Genomic DNA, 20,807 nt, shown 5'->3' with positions numbered 1-20,807 from the left:
TACTGATGAGTATCAAACAGCAGCTGGCAACAGATGATGATTTAACAGCAGTGACATGGCAGCAAAACACATAAAACCAATCCGGGAAACTACATACTGTAACACGTGTGATTATAGACGTGTAGAAATACCAGGAACGCTGAGTACTGGTAATGATAAAAGAATAGAGAACTTTATATGCATAAGGGAACAAAATGGGGACGAGACATTGTCTAGAGAAATGTTCTTACATAAATAGCAACCTTGTTTGAATGTTTCATACTTGATTCAGTGGTTCCTCTTTGTATTTGACGCCACTTGCGAGAAACATGTTATCACAAAATACACCGCTTAAAATCCCATTACAGTTTAAAACCTGCATCAGATGTGCACCATCGATTAATCTGCTTATTATTGTCATGGCGAATCAATGAATCTTTTTAACATAAAATGTAATGTAGGAATTTGGACTAAATGCTCATCGCGGTTGTTCAGAGCATGAAGTGATGTGTTAAAAATTACTTTTCCTGTCTATCTAACGGTCGTAAACTCAAAGATCTGTCATTTTTCATTGTAAAACCAGTGAGTCATTATATTTAGGAGCCTGGAAACTGTAAATATTTACGATTTTACGATATTTTGTATATGTATGTTCATATTTAAGCACCGCTCACACAGGTAATTGTCTTGTAGCAGTCGGGACAGGATGCTGGACGTGTAACACCCCTTTTTTGAAATCTGTTTCGTGCAAACAGTCAACAAACATCCTGTGAATGAACTTGACAAGCATCTACGTCACGTCACTTTCACTTCTCATACACGGCCATTGATATCTCATCAAGCTGCCGGTAATGAACCTGCGATGAAGACTTGAGTTTGATCCCCATCAGTATAACGTGGCGCCTTTTACATTTCACCCCTGACACTTAATTCCCCCCCCCCCTCTTTAATGTCTAATCTCACTGCGTGAGCTACTTCTCTCCCCTCCTGCTGAATTAGAGATGCTGAAAAAAAAAGGTAAAAAGTCTGCCGTGTGTAAAGATTAGAGGCTTCAGAGTGACAAATGAGACGGAGAAGAAGTAATTCTATTAGAGGGATTGAGCATGAACAAAAAGCTATTAGAGTGACGGTATGACAGATAGCCTGGATAAAAAATGAGGGAGCAATTCTGATAATAAAAAGAGGATATTGATCACGCGCGCATCAGTTGTGTTATCGCCGCTGCTCCTTTACCTCTCTCCAGCGTGATTGACCCTCTGAGAATTGATTTTTCATTTGTTCTTTTCAGTGTGCGGGGCGCATGTTATGTGTTTGGAGAGATCTCATTTGTGTGGTTTAGGAGGGCAACCCCAATCACGTCTCCTTCTCTTGAAGGGACACTCAGCCCTCGGAAGGTGAGAGAGGCTACGGCGCTGTTGAAAGGCAGCAGCACAAGCTTGGGACGTTTCAGTAAGATGAGGAAGTGCTCAGAGTTGCTTATTTAAAGTAGGGAAACAACCCTCTTGCTAACGAATGTGCTAAATATTAAACCGGTTAATGAGTGACTGACTTGAGTTCTCGAGGACTTTAATATCCTTGTTATGATCAAACATCATATCCTGATTTGGAAAACTTGGATTCACTCCTATCTGGCCGCTGCCGCCTACCCACAGAGGAGCAACTTCAGCAAAATGACATAATGGAAACACAAACAATATGGCGGCTATGAGAGCGTCTCCCGCTCCGCCGATGACGCCACTGGTGCTCCTGCTGTTATTTCATCTCACGAGCAAATCAAAGAACGCCCTTGTTTTATCTTAGGGTTATTTCTCCTCCTCTCTGAATCATTGAGTTCCATGATGATGAGCTTACCCCATCAGTCCCAGCTGCATTATCTTCATCCCCTGCTTCCTGGTCCTGCAGTGACAGGCTGTCCTGTTTGTTACTCCACCTACTTTGCCACTCTTGGAAGCACCGTAGTCTGAGGAAGAGCTTGTTGGCTTGAAAACATCACTTCCTGTCACTGGAGCGTCCTGGTGTGCAGACCTTATGCTTCTCCTTGTGCTTGTCTTTTTTTTTTTTTATTTTCCCAATCATGACGGACTACCGCATGCTTCCTGCATCACATGTGGATTTGAAAAAAACAACAACAACAACAACAAAAAAACATGTGGATTTGTCACCTGAGGTTGGGGGGGGGTTGTATGTTGGAAATGGTCCCCCTGAACAGATTCCCTGACCATCAACCATGACACACCCTCATCTTGCTTCCCACATGCATGGATGCTCATCCTAAGCAGCTCTGCAATGCGATGTTACCTTCTGAGTTGAAAGCCTGACTGGCACCTGCGCAATAATCAGACAAAGGGATAAAGTCACATCTCCCGTGGTTACGAATATGAATTTCTCCGTGTTCCATTTAAACACAGTTTCCCGAAATGATCAAAACTAGGGTAAAGCTCATAACTGCACCACTAAACACACTTCCACTTCATTCTCTGTTGGTATTGAGGAATATAAAACGTGATACGGCTGTAAAAATAGCGAGTGCAAGGCAAGTGAGTGTGTGTGTGAGAGTGTGTGTGTATTTCATGCATGTTGCAGTTTTAATTATGAGTAGGGAAACCTTTGGGATGGCGAGCAGCTGAGCTCATTATGTAAGCATGCCAAGCAGTGGAATGCAAAATCTCCCGGGTTCGTGTGGAAGTGAAATGTCACATTGTTTAGGTCGGACTTATTTGTCCTGACATACAGTAGTTGACTTGCACGCACGCACGCACACGCACAAACACACACACACATAAACACACAGATGAAACTTATCTCATGCTAAAGGCTAACAAAGGGATCACACTGGCTATAGAGACGTCATATCCTATTCCAAGCCTTTCAATCATCAAATACTCACATGTGGTAAAACTAAAAAACCCACTTGTCTACACACCAGTTTTCACTTTACACACACATTAAATGAGTTTGTACATCTTTCATACATACGGAAACCACAGACACACACACACGCACTCACACACACACACACACATATATACACACAAGCATGCGCACTGTTATCGACTCAAGGCGGCCCTGAGCAATTTTCTCAAGGATAGCAGGGTGTTTCAGCATGCGTTCCACTGTTCTGCTGCTCTGTGTTGGGCAGCAGACACGCGCACGTGCACACACACACGCACGTGCACACACACACACACACACTCACACATACAGCATGGAAACAGACCTCATCTACTGTGTGTCAGAGCGAGTGAGAGAGAGAGAGTGAGGGTGGCGAGGGAGAGCGTGGCGTGTTCAAGGCAAGTAAACACTGCGGATGCGATTAACTGAGATTGCCTTGGGGAAACTCTAATGGGAAATCAGAGTCCCTCTTACCAAGAATCCTGAAAAGTGCGAGTCGTTATTTATCCCCCCCTGATGTTAGAGTAGACATGGCGAGGAGAGGGGACAGGGTAGAGGAATTTGAAATCACTTCCGCGGTGTTCATCAGCAGATGCAGTCGGCTCATCCTTGGTGAAGATGGATCTGTTGAAATAAGACGCTCGTCTCTAAACCTTGACTTGAGATTGTTTTGCAGGCTGCTTTTTCCAAGGTCACAAATGAGCTTTCCATGTCTTTAAAAGTGCCATCTGTAACTGGTGTCGGCTAGCCTGTGCTTCATATTACTTCTTATCTTCCACATCACGCTTGAAATCAGTAGAGGGCAGTATATCAGGGGACCATCAAGTTCAAAGTCCATCACTATTGTTATAAACAAGGAAATGATAAGTTATATTTCATGAGCTGAGGGTGAATCACTGTTGTACATTCCAGCACTCACGCTGTCACGAGATCGCTGCGTTATGCAGTGCTTCATTATCCACGGCTCAGGTATCGTGCCAGTTTCCTCACACAGGTGTGGACCCCTGGTAGAGCATCTACAGTGGCTTGGTGACACATTCTCTCCCTTTTGATGAATAACTGGATATTAGGATAGAGGATCTGCATCATGTTTATGTCTGCAGCCAGGAGGGGTCACTCCTGTTTCCTCGGGGTCGTTATTTATGCTGCTCCCTGTCGCGTTAATACTCTGCTGTAACTTCTGACTCTCGTGCTCCTTACGTTTTACCAAAGAACAATCGGTACATTGACATCAGTGTGGTTTTCCTGACAGTAAACCTTTTATCGTTTCATCTCCGCACAGATGATTTGCCCTACAAGTGGTCTGAACATTGTGTCATATCCGATGATGTCAACTAAACATCTATGAGCCGCTGAGACTTAGAGATAAAAAGACCCATCCTTGAATTCTCTGGTTTATACTGAAAAGCAAGTGATCTCTGTAGATAATTGCCATGGTAGCAGATCCCAGTGTGACATGGCTTCCGTTGCCTTTGTTACAGCAAATCTTAAAAGATCACTTCCTCTATTTAGATGTGCTATTTTCCTTCCTTAGTGGCTCGGGATGGGCCGGTGGGATGGGAGAAAAGGGGTGAGGGTATGATCCAGAGGCCCCGGAGAGCATACATACCCTGAGTAATCAAGCCTAGCTTAGCTTAGTTTGGTATAAAGATTGGAAGCCAGGTTAACTCTCTCCCCTCTGCCTAGCTTAGCTGACCGGCTCCTATCTGGCACTCAGGTGGGGACTAAGCTCAAATATGGCTCCTTGAATGTAAAGGTAACATTAACATGAAGCGTTTTGATGACTGAATAACTAAACTCCATCCTAATAAAGTCAGACTATTATAGCTGCCTGGAGGCTGAAGAAAAACACAGTAACCTGAATCTCCAACTTGATTATTAAACTCTTCCTACTACAGAGGGAACCTAAAAGCAGAGGAAAACATGTGACTCCACTTACTCCTGTGGTTCCGCCTTGATTTTTATCTGCCAACACAAAACAATGGCATGTTGAGCAGAGAAGCAGAAAAAATACATCAGGAGTGTGTTTTGTTTGCTATATGGAAAAAAAAAAACCATATTCCTATGACTACTGGTTAAGAGAGAAAATATTCTGGTGATTTAGGTTTGCTGAATGTAGTCCCCCAGACACTTCTATCTCTAAAACATGTTTCTGAGATGCTGTTCTACCCCATGCACAAGCGAGTGCACATTTACTGATGGATGTAATTGCAGGTTCACGTTAGCCTGTCATGTCTCTATTGGCTATCATGAGCTGCTTTCGGCTGTTATTGTTGCTGCTTTCTCTTCAAGTCAAATGGAGACATGCCAAGGACTGGGAGGGGACAAGTAGCAACATCCTCTCTGCTGAAGAAGCTGTGAGACTTATGTGGGTGTTGTGGTTATGTTTTTCTATAAAAGCCCCAGTGTGACTTTTATGGCCTAACGTGTTAAAAAAAAAAAAAAAAAAAAAAAAAAAGCGTGAGGGATGATGGTGACAACCAACTGTCTGCTGGGTGTTGGAGTGCGTTTGTGATCTCATGAACCCATTAAATTGCTCTTATCAGTTGTATTCTGAAGCATGTATTTGAGATGTTGTAGTAGTTGAAGACACCCTCTAGCGACTGTTGTTATTATCACTAGGGAAAAGGTGTACGTCAGAAGAAGACGGCGACAGGACGAGGTGGTGGACGGGTGAAGACGAACAGCAAACTTTGCAAAGAGTGATTGGTGTGTCTGACGATTTGTAGACGTACTGTAACCACGAGTTTGCACCAGATTCAAGACTGTCTTGGCGTCGTTATTGTAACATCACTTTAAACTTTAAGGATCCGGGTATTTAGCTCCAACAGGTGGTGCAGAGGTCTGTCCGTCGAGTGTCCATAAAGACGTGACAGATGTGGGAAGGCAGATGAAAGTACGTGCCTGTGCGCAAATTCCTTGATCAGGGCATGGGAAGGGGGTGGAACAACAACCCCCCAACCGACCCTCGGAGAAACTATTGCTTTCAGGTGAAAAGATGGGGTTAACGACTCCACGTACGACAGAGGATGCATGGTGGTTTTCTGCGGTGCTACCCAAGGTGGCAGAGGTGGTGGACTACCAACCAGGAGAGTTTGGAAATAGGTTGAAATGGCAATTGGGAGAAAAACAAGGTGGAAACACCCAGTTGAGGGACATTGTTGTGCTCTAACATGATCTGCATCACTATTACTGTAATGTCAATAGTCAAAGTAAGCTTTAATCCAAACTTAACCTTGATAAAACTGTACACCAACTGTGTTTTCTGCCTAAACTCAGGCACCTTAACCGTAGTGCTGATGTGCCATGAGTTTCAAGACTTACCTCTTCTGTTTTGGAAGGCAACTGACTTCCATGAGTGACTGTGTACAAAGCGGGGGTTTATGATTGCTAATAACGATGATGATATGCCAGTCTCGTCCTATAGGTGGATTTTGCCCTGTCTGAAGCTTGATGGTAGTGATAAGAACTGGTAACACACCTATTTAATATCCCCAGCAGGTGTGAGATGAGGTGAGGGACAGTAGACATGGGTGAACGAACAGAATGTGTATTGTCTGTGCCCTTTCCTTGTTGTGATGTAGTATTGATGGAACACACACACACACACACACACACACACACACACACACACACACACACACTAACACACTGTGAAACACTGCAGGGGTGGGATGCTATAATAATGTCACCCAAGGGGAGGATCCTCATCTCACACTCTGTTGGCTAAAACGCTGCAGGGAGGTAACACACACATACACACACACACACACACACACACACACACACATACACATTGAGCACACACCTTTGGACATGAAGAGCCTTATCTGTATTCTGCACATTCGACTTGTGTCTTTTGTTTCCATGTTAAAGTTCTGTTTTTCTCCCACATGTGCACCTTTCTTCAGGCTGCTCTGTCCTTATTTCTTTCTGGTCATCTCTGTGTTCAAAAACAATAATAGTTTGTGAAATAGTAAGGAATCAGTCTGTGCATTTTCTCTGGTTTTATCTTTGTTTGTTGAATTAATCCAATTTAAAACAAGACAAGGCATGTACCTCTCTGGTGGAGGGAGGCAATAAAAGTGTATCCTGTCAGCGCCGATGAGGTCATCACACATCAAACTGCTGTATGATTCTGAACTGAAGAAGCCTCTCACATGATGGGTAAGATATTTATGAAGAATATCAAGAAAGACCAGTTGCCTCAGATATATAAAGACCTTGATGACTGACTCCAAGAGCTCATTGTGTGAAAGCATGTTCAACATCATGTGCATGCAGAGATCATCTGTCCACAGATGTGTGCGTGTGTGTGTGTGCGCGCGTGTGTGTTTATTATTTACAGTGTATAATGACTATACACAGCATAGGTGCGTGTCTTCCATGCTTACATGCATGGATGTCATCTCAGGTGGATATGTGCTGTGTGGTTGAGAGTGATTTGTTGTGTCCAGACATCACCAGCCTATCCTCAAGACACAAACTTAAAGTGAACATTATCCACTGAGACAATTTGAAATCCAGTTTGTGGCTGTTCAGACAGTCAAAAATCAAACTGGATGCAGTCTTGATACCCCGACAGTCAGATTTGGGCCGGCGTACCGAACAAGGCTTCTATATTAAGTTTTCGTCAACTAACTTTGTCACTTTGCTTCACTTATTCACATTTCCCCTCCATTTGTCTCCTTTCCATTCCTCTTTCTATAAATGCCATCCGTCTACCTTTGCACTCTCTCTCCTGCCTTCTCTCCACCTTTCTTAGTCTAAAAATGTCTTCGTCCATGCCACTGGCATGGATTTTTGTGAAGAGGTGGTCGTACTCGCACACACATACACGCAGACCCCCCCCCCCCCCCCCCCCCAAAAAGTGTGTCCTGCTTACAATTAAAGCGTGCCTCCCTCTTCCCTTTTCCCAAGCAGGCTCATAATAGGAAATGCCCTCGTTATCTGTGAGCGCCGTTGTATTAATATAAGCCATAGACAAACAGTGTGGGTACGTGCTCTGCTACGCCTGAGCTCTGATTAAATACAACAGTACAAGGGAGATATTCTGGTGCTCGTCATTTTCAAGGTTTCTTCCCTTGTCAGTGGAGTCATGCTGCTAGGAGAGCTGAGGAGCAGTTAGGTGAGAGGAAGAGCCACTCGAACTGACCTGAACTACATTCTTTCATATTCCTCTGTTATGAATTCTCAAATGTGGATGTGTGTGTAAAGGTAAACTACAATATACTGAAGCAAAAATATTTCCCAGGATTCCCTGAAACTATTGGATTGGAATTGCTCGCTATTCACTTTCCTTCTATGAGAAACTAGCAAATGTAACCTGCAAAAGTGGAAAGTTTACTTTGATTTTTGCTGTGGTTTTTGCCTTTTATAAAAGAGTAAATCTGCATAAATGGAGATGGACACCCTGTTGCTGAGTAAGCTCTGATGTAGTGTAGCTATTGTAGTTACTGATAAAATTATCCTTTAAGCTCTCTCTCCATTTACAACTTTTCTTCTTCTTCTGTTAGTTACCGCCATAATGTTGCCTACACCGCCCTCTTCTGACAAAACTACGCACATAATTGCTGCAGTCCAGTAGTGTAGTTTTGCACCATTTCCAGGGTTCCCTTAAAACTCACTTGACAATTTAGTGGAAAAATAATTTGATATGAAGTAACTTTCTAAATATCTTCTTGGTGATCAAAAAGATCCCCGAGCCCTTGACTCAGCTTTTACTTTGAAGGGAGCGATCAGTTTTGATTTTTCCGTTCTCGCTGATGATTGAAGCTATTATCTGGTTGGTACAGAGGAAATTACTGGGTGGATGTGTCCATTTTCCTCTCTGTAATATGCTAAAGCCTGATTGCAAATGACTGTTTAAAAGCAGGGATAGTATTTTAATGGACTATAGGGCACGAAGTCACCAGAGAGCGGGAGATGTGAAGGCCGGCAGAGAATCAGACTGCGTGTTTGCGTGAGCCTGAATCGTATGAACGTTCAGAGAAGGATGCAATTAAAAACTTTTGAGCTTCATATGTGTGTTTTCTGAAAGGAAGTTATTGCTTATTAATATCTGTCAGCCGTACCGGGACTTTGCTCCATGTTTTTCTCACTCCTTCCTCCTCCGCCTCCTTCTCTGTCTGGGTCATTTGAATAGGCTGGTTGTTAGCTAGTGGCTGGTACATATGCTCGGCTATCCATGAACTCACAATAGCAATGTCAAATTATAAAGGGAAGGGAGGGAAAAGAAAGATAGAGGGAATGAATGAGGAAGAAGCTAGTCCCTGAATGAATGAGTAAATAGAAAGATGTTCGAGCCAAGTGTTGGAACAGAGACTTGATTGTTGAGGTAAGCTTGGGGCCTTTCAGTTCCTGGACAGTTGCTCCCTGATGTTGTTCTTAGATTCACCAGTGAAACGCATCAACGGATTTGGCAAGTTGGCTGTGATTCCCTCCGTGAGTGCAGTACGGATCGGGAATACTCGCTACTTTTTGGACAGTATTTGAACCTGAATAATTGTTTGGAGTGATTGCTCAAATTGATTTTTAGCGAGTGAGGTTAAGCAGCAGAAGACTCTAGATGGTAAAATTTGGTTTGCTGACACATTCAAATTCAAATTCGTTCATGTGAGAACTGTCTGACTACGGCGCTATTATGACATGATATGAGGTCAAACCCCTGGTTGTAAGCGTGTTGGCAGTTACTGAGGGACGAGCGCTGAGTAGTTTTTTTCTTTTTCTGCTCTTCTTCCTCTTTTTGCCTGAACTGTAACATAAGCTTATGTTACTAAGTGCTGAAACATTCTGAGAACAGAGTAGGAAGGAAAGAAGCTAAAAGGCTACATCAAGCTTTTACTTGCTTTCATTTAAGCAATACATACAATTTATGATCTTTTTGTTGTTGTTGTTGTTACAATGTATTTCGTTGTGGATTATGTATCTCAGGGAATTCTATTGGGAATCCCTTTTGTGTGATGGGATAAATCAAACACACTCAAGATTAGCAGATGTTGCATCATAGAGAAGAGAACACACAAGAAACTCCAAACCTGACATATTACTGTTGAACCCTGACTACAGTGTCTTCGCCAAATGCTTCTTTCACTCTTCTAATTGCCTTTTTCACAGCTCAGTGAGAGTCCACGCTCGGCCCGGGGAGTAGCACATTTGAAAAATTCCGACAAAGCTTAAACGCTCAGGTTGTGTTTCAGAAACTGCACCTTTTCTCCAGATAGCCGGAGTGGAAGTTTTTAAGAGAGGAAGACAAAGAGGGAGGAGGAAGATGAACGCAGTTTACCTTCTGGAGAGAGAGAGAGAGAGAGTATTTTGAAAAAGAGAGAGATGGAAGCTTCAAAAAAATGAAGAGACCCTTCACAGTGGGGTGCTCTGCTGAGCTGCAGAAAACAGCAACATAAAAAGGTTTTAAACCAGAGCCAGGGCCCTGAGCTCTGAGGGGCCGCGCAGAGGAAATGATTGGATGGTAAAGTTAAAGAAAATGGAGGTTTAGAAGGGAGGGGTGAAGATGAAAAGAAGAGGAAAGTGGGAAATAGGCGATGAAAAGACAAGGTAAATGAAAAAAGCGCAGGGTCCTGGGTAGTGAAAAGAGAGAGAGAGAGAGGGAAGGTGCTTTTCAGGATGAGGCTGTCCAACGCTGGTTGAACACCGGCAGACGCTGCACTTTCTTTTGAAACCGACTGCAAACCGTCTGGGGAGACGAGAAACAGAAATTCAAACATGAAGCCTCCCTGAGAAAAGCCAAGGGTAAAGCAGCTGACTTCTACTTCAGCTTGAGTGTGACTCATTGGGAATTAGATTCAAGTGTACTACATCCGCAACTAATTATTCATCATTGATTCATCACCATTAATCAACTCGTCTGGTCTATCAAATTCCAGCAAATACAAAGTAACGCTGCTTTAGACTTTCCTAAAGCCCAGAACCACATCATTTGAACACATCCTCATGATTAAGTAGCAGGATCTCAAGAATGTTAGCTATTTTTTCCTTGAGAAATTATTTAAAACAAAATTTTCCGAATCATCGCAGCTGTTCAAATGTCAAGGAGTGCAGGAATGAGTTGAAGAAGGGTGAAGAAAGAGAGAGCAGGAGGTGGAATTTAAGGAAATGGGCCAATGACAACACACAGACAGACTAGGAAATGACAGCAGGAAATCCAAGTTGTAATCTGACCGTCTTGATGCTGTTTTTTGCTAGACATAACAGACCTTAGACGTTCTTAGCTCTCAGAAGTACATATTCCAATTTATTGCTAAGCTTTCTGGGAATCCTAAATCTTGTATGGTATTATAAGAGAAGATAAATCTACTGAAAAAAGTCTTTAATTGTCAAACAGCGTGAAAGATGATGCATTCATGAGCAACTGGGAAAGTTCCGACCTCGTATGTAGGAGAATGCCATGAACAGCTGTGGAAGTAGGAATAGCCCACCAGGAAAGTTGGAGGCGTTTAACACTCAACATGGCTATGATTGTGGTGAAAGATAAAAAAATGTCGGTGTGTTCCATGACCAAATAAGTCACTTCCTCATGAGCTTAGGTCAGACTACGGTTGTAACGGTACAAAATAGTCAGAGTGAGTCCGGTAGGCCTATATTTTCAGTAGGAGAAAGGAAACCAAACATAGAATAGCCCCTTTTTTCTCTTTTATTGCAGTTTACTAAAAATAAACGATTTGGTGTGTGTCTCGAGTGACCGCTTGTGATCAGATTTCTCTTCCCCGCTCTTTATGCAAAGCGATACCTTCTCTGCTGCAAGCTGGGAGCATACGTGAGACCTTTGGAGATGCAGTGTCCGGTTGCCTCGATATCCTCAGAATCCAAACTGTCGGCCATCCCCTTCATGGTACGGGTAAACAAGAAAAAGAAAGAGTGAGGTACAGAGGGAGAGAGAAACCCACAGCTTTGTGTGGGTTCATGAGATTTTCTATTCGAGGAAATGTCTTGACGAATACAGTCGCCTGGATCAAAGTCTCCTCTACTGTTGTTTATGGTAGTTTTAGTCCACGCCTGAATTCAGGGACTGTTCACTCTTAAGATACACAGCACCAAGGGCAGAAAGGACTTAGAACAGACTAAATAAAGCAGGTTTGAAACCCTCGTAAGACGTAAGGACCAGCAAAATGTTGGGCATTTTTCTAAACAGTTATCTATACCTTACCTTAACTAGAAAGGAAATTTAAAGATTAAGTGAAAATGTTGTAGCTGAATTATGAATCTTTGCTTACTAATGAAGGAGTTCCTTTCTGACTATATAAGAGTACTGCTGCTACATTGTTCCTCCGTCTTGAATACATTACCAGAGAATTGTTCCCTCGGGTTGTCAGAAGCAATCAGAAATGTTTCGGAGGAGCTGTTTTTTTTTTTTTTTAATCTAAAAAAAAAATCACATTTATTCAGTTCTCTTGAATGGTGTTTGATAAAGAACAGGCTGCCGAGGCTGATGCAGCGCGAAGGCGGGAGATGATGGGGGAATTCCACTACAGCCTCCACTGTATATCATCTTTTCATTTTCCCTGTGAGTCGCTACGACACACACACACGCACACACACACACACACACACACACACACACACATATTCAAAGACTTGTGGCATTGAACACACACCCAGTCGTAAACTGGTAAATTAAAAGCCTGACTCAGAGCGACAAATGAGGCTGGGGGATTAGCTTCTTTTCAACCATGTTATGAAGGTTATTTTTAGGCTCTTGTCAGCCACACAATGCCCCATGAAAAACAAAGCGGGTAGAATTTGGTTTTTGAATGCACACGTCTGGCTCTGTGGCGCAGTTTCTTTGTGTGCGTTTGTGTATTTTATAGATGTTGACTGAAATATGATGTTCTATCCTGTTACGCGAGCTTGAAAGGGAGTCTTTTTTTTTTGTGCCTTTGATTGCCACATTTCCCTCTCGTGAACGCTCAGAAATGAGCGCCGGTCCTCCGTCTCCACACTAATCACTCAGACAGCGTGGCCTTGCCCCTCATTAAATACGCTGCACGCTGAAAGGAACACGGCTAATGACTTTGCATTGCCTGTTACACACACAATAGCCTCAGACTTAATGTCACAACCGCTACTGTGAGCTGCACAAACTCCTTAATGCTACGATGCTGCAGAGATAGTGGCGTGAATTAACAGGAGCTTGAGGAGGAACATTTTCTGTATTCTATCAATAAACCAATAGCAGAGATTGTAAACTAAAAAAAAAACAAAAACATACAAACATTGCTCCAAAAACCTCACATCCCATTTGTCCTGATGTCAGCGCTGCCGATTCTGGTTTTTAGCGCTTGTCATCCCGCATCCACTGATGGCTGGAAGTGAGCAGATAGCCAGCTCATCTATTCTAGCTGAGTTGGCCCGCGAGAGCTTCACTAACCTGACACCGTCAGCCAAGCATGCACATATTCAATCAACAAGAATTTGCAGAGAAAGGGATCACAGGGCTGCTGAGTCCAAATCAGAATTGGACACTGTCTGCAACAAAGAGTATGCCTCTCGTTTTCTGATGTGGGTGTGGGTGTGTATGAGTGAATGTTAGGACGTTCATAAATAGTTCATTGAAGGGTTCTTTTTCTCAAATGTATTTCCTTAACATGGTTAGCATGTTTGCAGGTTTGTCAGCAAAAGTCCCTTTCGTTTGTGTTGTGCGAGCGCTCTGCACCGCACCCAGGCATGCCGCGCGCTCTTGGCCCTGGGATGACTGAAGCAAGGTTTGAGCACGGTGCAGTCACATGCACACGGGCGGAGAACATGGACATAAGGATGAAAAGGATCTTTTCCAGTCGGACGAAACTACACGAAAAAATCGGTGTAAAACTAATTAGCGAAACCTTGTCTGCTCCGTCAGATAAAGATTAATATTTACTCACACTATTGGCTCTGTGGCAGCTGCAAGGAAGCGCATGGAAAACTCAAGAGTTGCGTAGAAGTTGGTCAGCATTTCGGTGGCATGATTAGCGGATACTAGGTAGAAATGCTTGCCCGCAGCATAGTTCATGCAGTTTTGCTATGGCATATTGGCCTGAGGCACCCCTATAAAGCAAGCTTGTGCTACAGTGGATGTCATTGAGCACTGAGCAGTGTTAGCATTCTACTCTAGCTCCTACTCACTGCTATACTGCAGAGGTGCGATCCTCTAGCCTTTCGATCAAGAGTGTGTTACAGTGTGTAGATGTAAGCATTCTCAGGACAGGGGCAGGTTCATGCTGTGGCTTTTGTCCCTCTGATGGTACTTAACACACTCGTGATCTGCTAGATGCTGAGGAAGTGTGCGGATCGTATGTCAGCAGTGACTTATATTCTTAACGTGCGGTATTGTATTGACTGTAACTTGATCTATTGAATAAGAAGAGTGTATATACTGGCTTGTTCACAATGTTGTCGCTGTGTGTGTGTGTATGTGTGTGAGTAGCAGGTATGAGAGTGTGTGGTGTGTGCGTGTTTGTATTGTGTTTTCATGCGGTGTTTCTATGCATCTGTCTGGGAGGGGCTTGCAGATCTGAAAGCTCTGCATTATCAGCCTCTTGGCAACAAGCAAATTGAGAACCACAGAGTTCTGTTCTGTCTGTTCATCGTCAAGGCCCTGTCGCCCTGGGTTACAGGGTTGCTAGGGGATGGATGGACAGACTGGCATCACTGACGTACCAGCTAAGCATGTGCCACTCGGCATCCTGATTGCTTGCTCTTTTTTTGCCTGCCATTCTTCCCTCACTCATTTGTACCTGGACAAAACTCCAAATGATTATAAATCCACAGATTCACGTGTGATGGACAGGAAGCTCAGTCAAGCACTTTCTTGAAGTAAAATAGTGCCGGTTCAAATAAAAGAGCTTTGAATCCCTCCGATGGCCACCAACGGTGTTCTTATAAACACTCGAGTCTACTGCCAAACTGTTAAGAGATTAGACAGCAAAGTTAGTGCACTTGTGGAAAGGTTGTTAGATGAAACTGCAGCATAAACAAGCCAGGGTGTGTTCACTCTCACAAACAGGAAACTGTGTCACCCTCCCCCTCCACTGGCAACCCAGTCATTTTTATTCTGTCCCAATTAGTCAGAAACCAAATTTTACAATTTGAGTGAAATGGCTTTGCAGTCCCTCAGTTGTGATGGTGATAAATATAAGTATGTTTGTTCGCTGTCGATGATGATGATTCTTTTGCATGACTTCTTCATTTGGGGAAAGTAGTCATGATGACAACGTCACGTCATGAGAGAGAGAGAAAACTTGAGGTGAGAAAAAAAATGTGTGTGTGTGAGAGTGTATGGTGAGCGGCTGGGTTAAGAACAGTAAGCAGTTGTTAGGTCTTCAGGAAACTGCTTCTATGTACCGTAAAACCAAAAGTAAAACCACCAAAGTAACTCAGCATGGGAATTCTAGACTGCTGTTTTGCTGTCTTGTGTAAAAGCAGTCAAAAGCTTGTTCTGCCTCTGAGCCACCAATGGAAGAAGTCCCTTTTTATCATTATTTTATTTTATTTTTTCACTTTTTTTGAAAGTGCAAAATAGGACATAGAACTCCTTTATTCAGATAAGCTCTGATGTGGTGACTCTTAAACTCCCGTGACTGAGCTGCTGTCTCTGCTCCCAGCGTCTCCTCACATATTTCCAAGCTTTGTCTTCATCCCCAGACAGCGTGCCGCATGTCCAACACTAGCTGGAATGAAAGAACAATTAATAGCCTTACTGACAGTAATTCCACAAGACTTGTCCATATTTGGATAGTAGATGGCCTTGACGACCTCCTCTTCTTCTTCTACTCTGTTTTAAAAGTGTAGGTGCAACTTTGTTGTTAGGTGCAGTATTCTTATAACATACCGTCCTGTGGAATTCAAGTTAAATTCAGGTTTCTATGTAGTCTACTACTTCACGATCGCTGTCATACTTTTGTAGGATTATCTTAAGGCCTGGCAGACATTGCTAGTGACACGCCCCAGACACACACACACACACACACACACACACACACACACACACACACACACACACACACACACACACACACACCGTTCAAATGATCAATGTGTGTTTATGAGAACAAGAGCATACTTGTGTCATCTCTCGCACGCTTGTTCCCAACGCAAGAATGTTTGACATCTGCCGAGGCATCCATGAATGTGTCTGAGGCTGCCGATACGCGCTGTCATGTTTACAGCCTTATTACCGGGATGCGGCGCTCTGCTGCGGGGTGGCCTGTTGAGCGATAACAAGACCCAGACAGGGTTTGGGCCTCTGAACATCAGGAGGGACGTTAACAAGCTTCCCTTCATCCGCGCTTGTTGTGTTTGTCACACATTTGAACACACAGGCTCTCACATGATGCCAAAGTTGCGGGGAAATTACATGCATTCAGAATGAATTTGCAGCTGATAGGGAAGTCAGACAACTCCAATATACCCTAGAGCGCGCTGAAGTCTCAATGTCAGACAGTTCTGACAGGAAAAAAGTATTTGCATGTACTTTTTTTTTTTTTACTTCAAAGGGAGCTGAATCAAGTTTTGCCTCATATTTACTGTTAGTGCACTAACCAACACCGTGTGTGTGTGGGGTTAAGGGTGACAGATTAAAGGAGCAACCCTGAATAAATGACTGGCGGAACATACCAACTGCAGATGCCTCCACACACGTACAGCATTAAGCAATTAAAATCAGATCTTTGTGGTGTGTGTAAAAATGCGATTCCTCGTCGGGGCACAGATAGCACGATCCAGCTTCAATAGAATAATGAGGAAGTGACATCTGCTTTTACATCTGTTTAGTTCCTCCCCTCACAGTTGTTAGTTTCCATGAACATATTTTAAGGTATGGTATACTGGAAAGATTTCTAAAAACCTTGTTTGCTTGAGGTGTTTTTTTGTTGTTGTTGTTTTTAACCTGAAATGTTGGAAACCCCTAATCTGAAAAAACTCTATACGTATGGACGCGTTCACTTCATGTGACTGAGCAGCTATTGTAGCAGCCAGCGTCTTCACAGGTATTCCCAAGCTTTGTCTTCATCTCGGGGCACCACGTCCAACTGCTACTTCAGAATGAATCAGATTTGTCCGACCCATCTCCAACAGCTCTTTGCCTTCCACTGTGTTTGTGTTTTTTACTCCCTTGTCTCTGTCCGTGTGATGGAGAAACTCTGTGGCTGATACACTGAAAGTATTTATACAAGTGCAGAAGTCATTGATATTGAGTCGCACACAGGCTATACAGTTAGCAAACCCTGAGGAGATCGTTGCTGAAATGGACCTAAAGGATATTGGATAACAGTTGCTGACTCCCCCTTTCACAAACCCCAGGCTGTGATGCTCATTAGTGACTTATCATATAGAACACCGGCTGGACTCATTCATCAATTATTCATAGGGTTGGACTTTGAAGTGAAGAACAAGTGCTGAGATTTTAAATTTATATATGTATCAACCAAATCAGCTGCAAATCTCAGGGAAAAGTCTGGAGGTTCTGCACTTTCTGGACTTCCCCAGGAGATTCAGGTCTTCCTCCACCTCCTTCACTCTTGATAATGTTACACCTTAACTTGATAGAATAGAGGCTTGTATACAGTTACATGTAAGTCCATTATCAGCGGCTGAAGTGTGCCGTTTGTTCATATTGACCGTCTTTCATCTCTCCTATTAATTAATGAAGCGAAGGGATCAATATGGAAGGTTCTTCTAAAGCTCATGGAGAACACAGTATCAGCTGGATCTGTTGGGAGTGATGGACAAACCCTTCCAAACACCCCACGTTTCCACTGATGTTTCTTTTCATATCCTCAGGTGCTTATTTCATTCTTGAGATCTGAGGAAGTCGCTTGTATTTTCCCCTTCAATTCCCAACTGAATGTCAAAAACACACTGAACGTGCCTCTTATACAGGTAACGCTAACATCATAGCCTTTCCTCTAATGTTTTTCCTCACCTGAGCACTTTTTGATTGAATGCGTCATCCTCTCTTCACTCAATTTTACAGCCAAAACACACACACACACACACACACACACACACACACACACACACACACACACACACACACACACAAAAAGACTGGAGAGATGAATCGGGCGCTGCTTCTCTCCCTGCAAAAGCAAACTCCAACTTCAAATAATTGGAATTGATTCTTTCAAAGGGTGAGAGCTTCAAACACCTGCAGGTTTTTGAAATTAGCTGTTTACTAGTGGTTTGGCAAGCTATGATAGTCACATGCTACAGGAAGGCTAATCTGGCAATGCTAAGTGAACATGAAGTCAAAACACAGGAAATTAGCTCCTGTTTACTTTCGTTTGTCTGGAATTGTTCCTGCCAATTAGGCGTGAATGGCCCCCGTGTGGGTTACTGATCTCAAAGCGATGAGCGTTCAAGGTTACTCCGCTCCATTGTTTTGTTTTGAAATGAAGCCGTGTTTGACCCATTTGTGGCCCCCCAGGACTTTATGTTGTGGCGTTAGCACTGCAATAATCCTCCAGCGACCCAGAAAAAGTCATTTCTAGAGCAGGTGGTTATGTGGGCCATGGGCCTAATAACATAACAATGGCGTCATATGGCTGAGAAAGTGTTAAAGCCAGCAGGGGTTTGTCATCTCATTGTACATTATTAAAATGTCAGCTTACCAACACTGGCTGTTCCCAAAAGCATATTTGAAAATGTTGCATCATCTAAATGCAGTGAGCCGTATAGGTGAGGCGTATTACTGAGGAGGGGATAACAAGGAAAACTGTCTGACTTTTTCCATTAAATCTGCTTTAGCTTCAGCTTAATGTCTTCTCTAAGCCTGGATATTATTACATTACTCATAAGACAGGATGTATCATAATAGAAAAAGGGTGTGTTTCCCTAAATGCATTCTTGGAGCCTCTCGTGGGGCATTTTAAGGGCAGTGCAATGACGGGGGTGAACCAAGACGACAATCCCAGCAAGCTTCACTGTTCTCTGGGGCATCTTTTTCCAGATGAGGCCCTCATCTCACAGCCTCTGATGAAGCACTCTGAAGTGTGTGTGTGTGTGTGTGTCGGTGGGTGGGTGGCCTGTTTACATTCCACTGATTCCTCGCGGGACTCCTCCTCTCTACACACTGTTCCCTAGCTTATTTGCCTGGGAAGCTGCGTGTGCGTGTGAGTGTGCGTGTTTGGGGTATTTTTAGACTTCTCTCTGAAATACAATTGGCAACTGTCCTCAGACCAACACTGTGGTCAAACTTCTACAAGACTCACACACACACACACACACACACACACACACACACACACTCTGCAGATGAAGTTATAACTGTGATCTTCAGATAGATTAAATGGCCACTCTGTGTTTTTTTTTCTCTCCTCCGGGTTTATTTTTGAAAAGTACTTATGCATAAGGATTTATCTTTCATCAGAGCTCAGTCCTCTTTATGAGATTTCAAGGAAATCTTACACAAGAAGTTGTTGTCAAGCAGTGAGGGGATTACACAGTTTGGAGTCCAAATAGTTTAAAACAACATCTGCAGCCTCTTCTCGGGTCCACACTGTTAATTCCTCCTCAAGAGTTGATTTAGTTTGGCTCCTTGCTGTGTCAGCTTACAGCAGAGCAGCTAGGACACAATGTTTCCTCACTAGCTGGGCCTTCAGATAGGACTGCGACAAGTTCAGGATCAAAAAAACTGCCCCACATGAATACGATATTTGAAAATGTCGCTGTTATCTATGCATATTTCCAGGCAAACACGGTTCTAATCCATGCACGGAAGAGTTGATAATCACGCCGATGTCCCGATCTGCTTCACACTCGTTGTGGGATCGGAGTTATGTGGTGATTTATTGGAGTTTCTGAGCAGGATGCAGAGGGAAAAGAAAAATCAATAGGCCCTTTTCACTGCAGCCATTCAGACACGTCATTAGAGAGCAAACTCTTGTGTAATTAATAACACAAATTATGGTCCTGTTGCACTTAGGCAGGGTTCAGGTATTTTGTATGCTGCCTCTCTGCGGTTACACCATAAATGGAACGAGACGGTGATCAATTACGCACGTGTTTTCCATGCAATAACATGCCAAAGTTGTCTGCAGGGAAATGGTCCTATCAAGGACCTGAGAGGGTGAAAAATGTTGTAATCAAGATTTAATGGAATCTGAAATTTAAGAAAAGTGCAATTTCCAAGCAGGGAAACCTTTGATTGAGGCCAAACCAGGAGTAACAGGATCAGATAAAGAAGATGGAAATTAATCATTTTGACAAGTAAGTGTTGCTTGCCTATTTACACTGAATAAACCTGGGTGATAACATTCAACCAGACTTCTTGAGAACTTACAGAGTGACTTTCTTAATGTGTGGAGTCCATAAACAAGATAACATCATGTGAGCTTGTTGATGGAAACCGTAATTTCTCATCGAGAAAGGAAAGTGTTGGAAAAGATCTGTAGAAAAATGGAAACTGCCTCGAGCTGAAAGGGACACTGCTGCGTCCTGTATATGTGGAGCATTTGCAGGATTGGATAAGAATGACTGACATCTGTGTGCACGAATAGCCTGAGCAGCAGCAGTAATTGATACATGTCACTAATAGACTCGTGTGAAGTTCGTCAGTAATCATCTCATAAAGACCAGCTATTATCACCATAACATAAAGTCAAATGTTGCGTTACACGCTTCAGCTGGGGTAATTTCAAGAGGAGGAATTGCCATAAACAGCACTTGAAGGGTCACAGCAGAGTCTGTGTGTGTGTGTGTGTGTGTGTGTGAGTGTGTTAAGTATCCAGTGCCTTACAACCAGCATTGAGAGGTAATTTGCTATTATGGCTCTTGATTTGGAGGGGCGCTCTGAAAGAGTGTGTTAGGTTTGAGTTTAATTGTGTGTGTTTTAAGTGTGTGTGTGTGTGTAAGAAAGTCAACGGGGGGAATGAATAAACAAGCAGATAAACAAACAAAATATTTTATTTTCCTTCAGAATGATGCACCTGACACCTGTTGTCCCC

At 43.2% G+C, this 20,807-nt stretch overlaps 1 protein-coding gene across 2 annotated transcripts in view; it reads left to right on the top strand.

Annotated features, from left to right (window-relative positions):
• pag1 (phosphoprotein membrane anchor with glycosphingolipid microdomains 1) overlaps positions 1-20,807 on the top strand; it is a 51,486-nt gene that overhangs the window by 3,008 nt on the left and 27,671 nt on the right. Inside the window, exon 1 of one of the 2 annotated variants that reach the window (XM_086193631.1) lies at positions 7,980-7,999. The exons of the other annotated variant lie outside the window; for it this stretch is intronic. The gene's annotated coding sequence lies outside the window, so the exon portion shown is untranslated. Of the gene's footprint in view, positions 1-7,979; positions 8,000-20,807 lie in introns of those variants that run through there. 2 annotated transcript variants of the gene reach the window in all.

The sequence above is a fragment of the Aulostomus chinensis genome, chromosome 22, assembly GCF_037954235.1.
Source record: "Aulostomus chinensis isolate RoL2024-O1b breed Wild chromosome 22, RoL_Achi_v1.0, whole genome shotgun sequence".
In the NCBI taxonomy this organism is placed as follows: Eukaryota; Metazoa; Chordata; class Actinopteri; order Syngnathiformes; family Aulostomidae; genus Aulostomus; species Aulostomus chinensis.
Note: the sequence above shows the minus strand (reverse complement) of the source record. Positions and strands in the feature narration are given on the sequence as shown.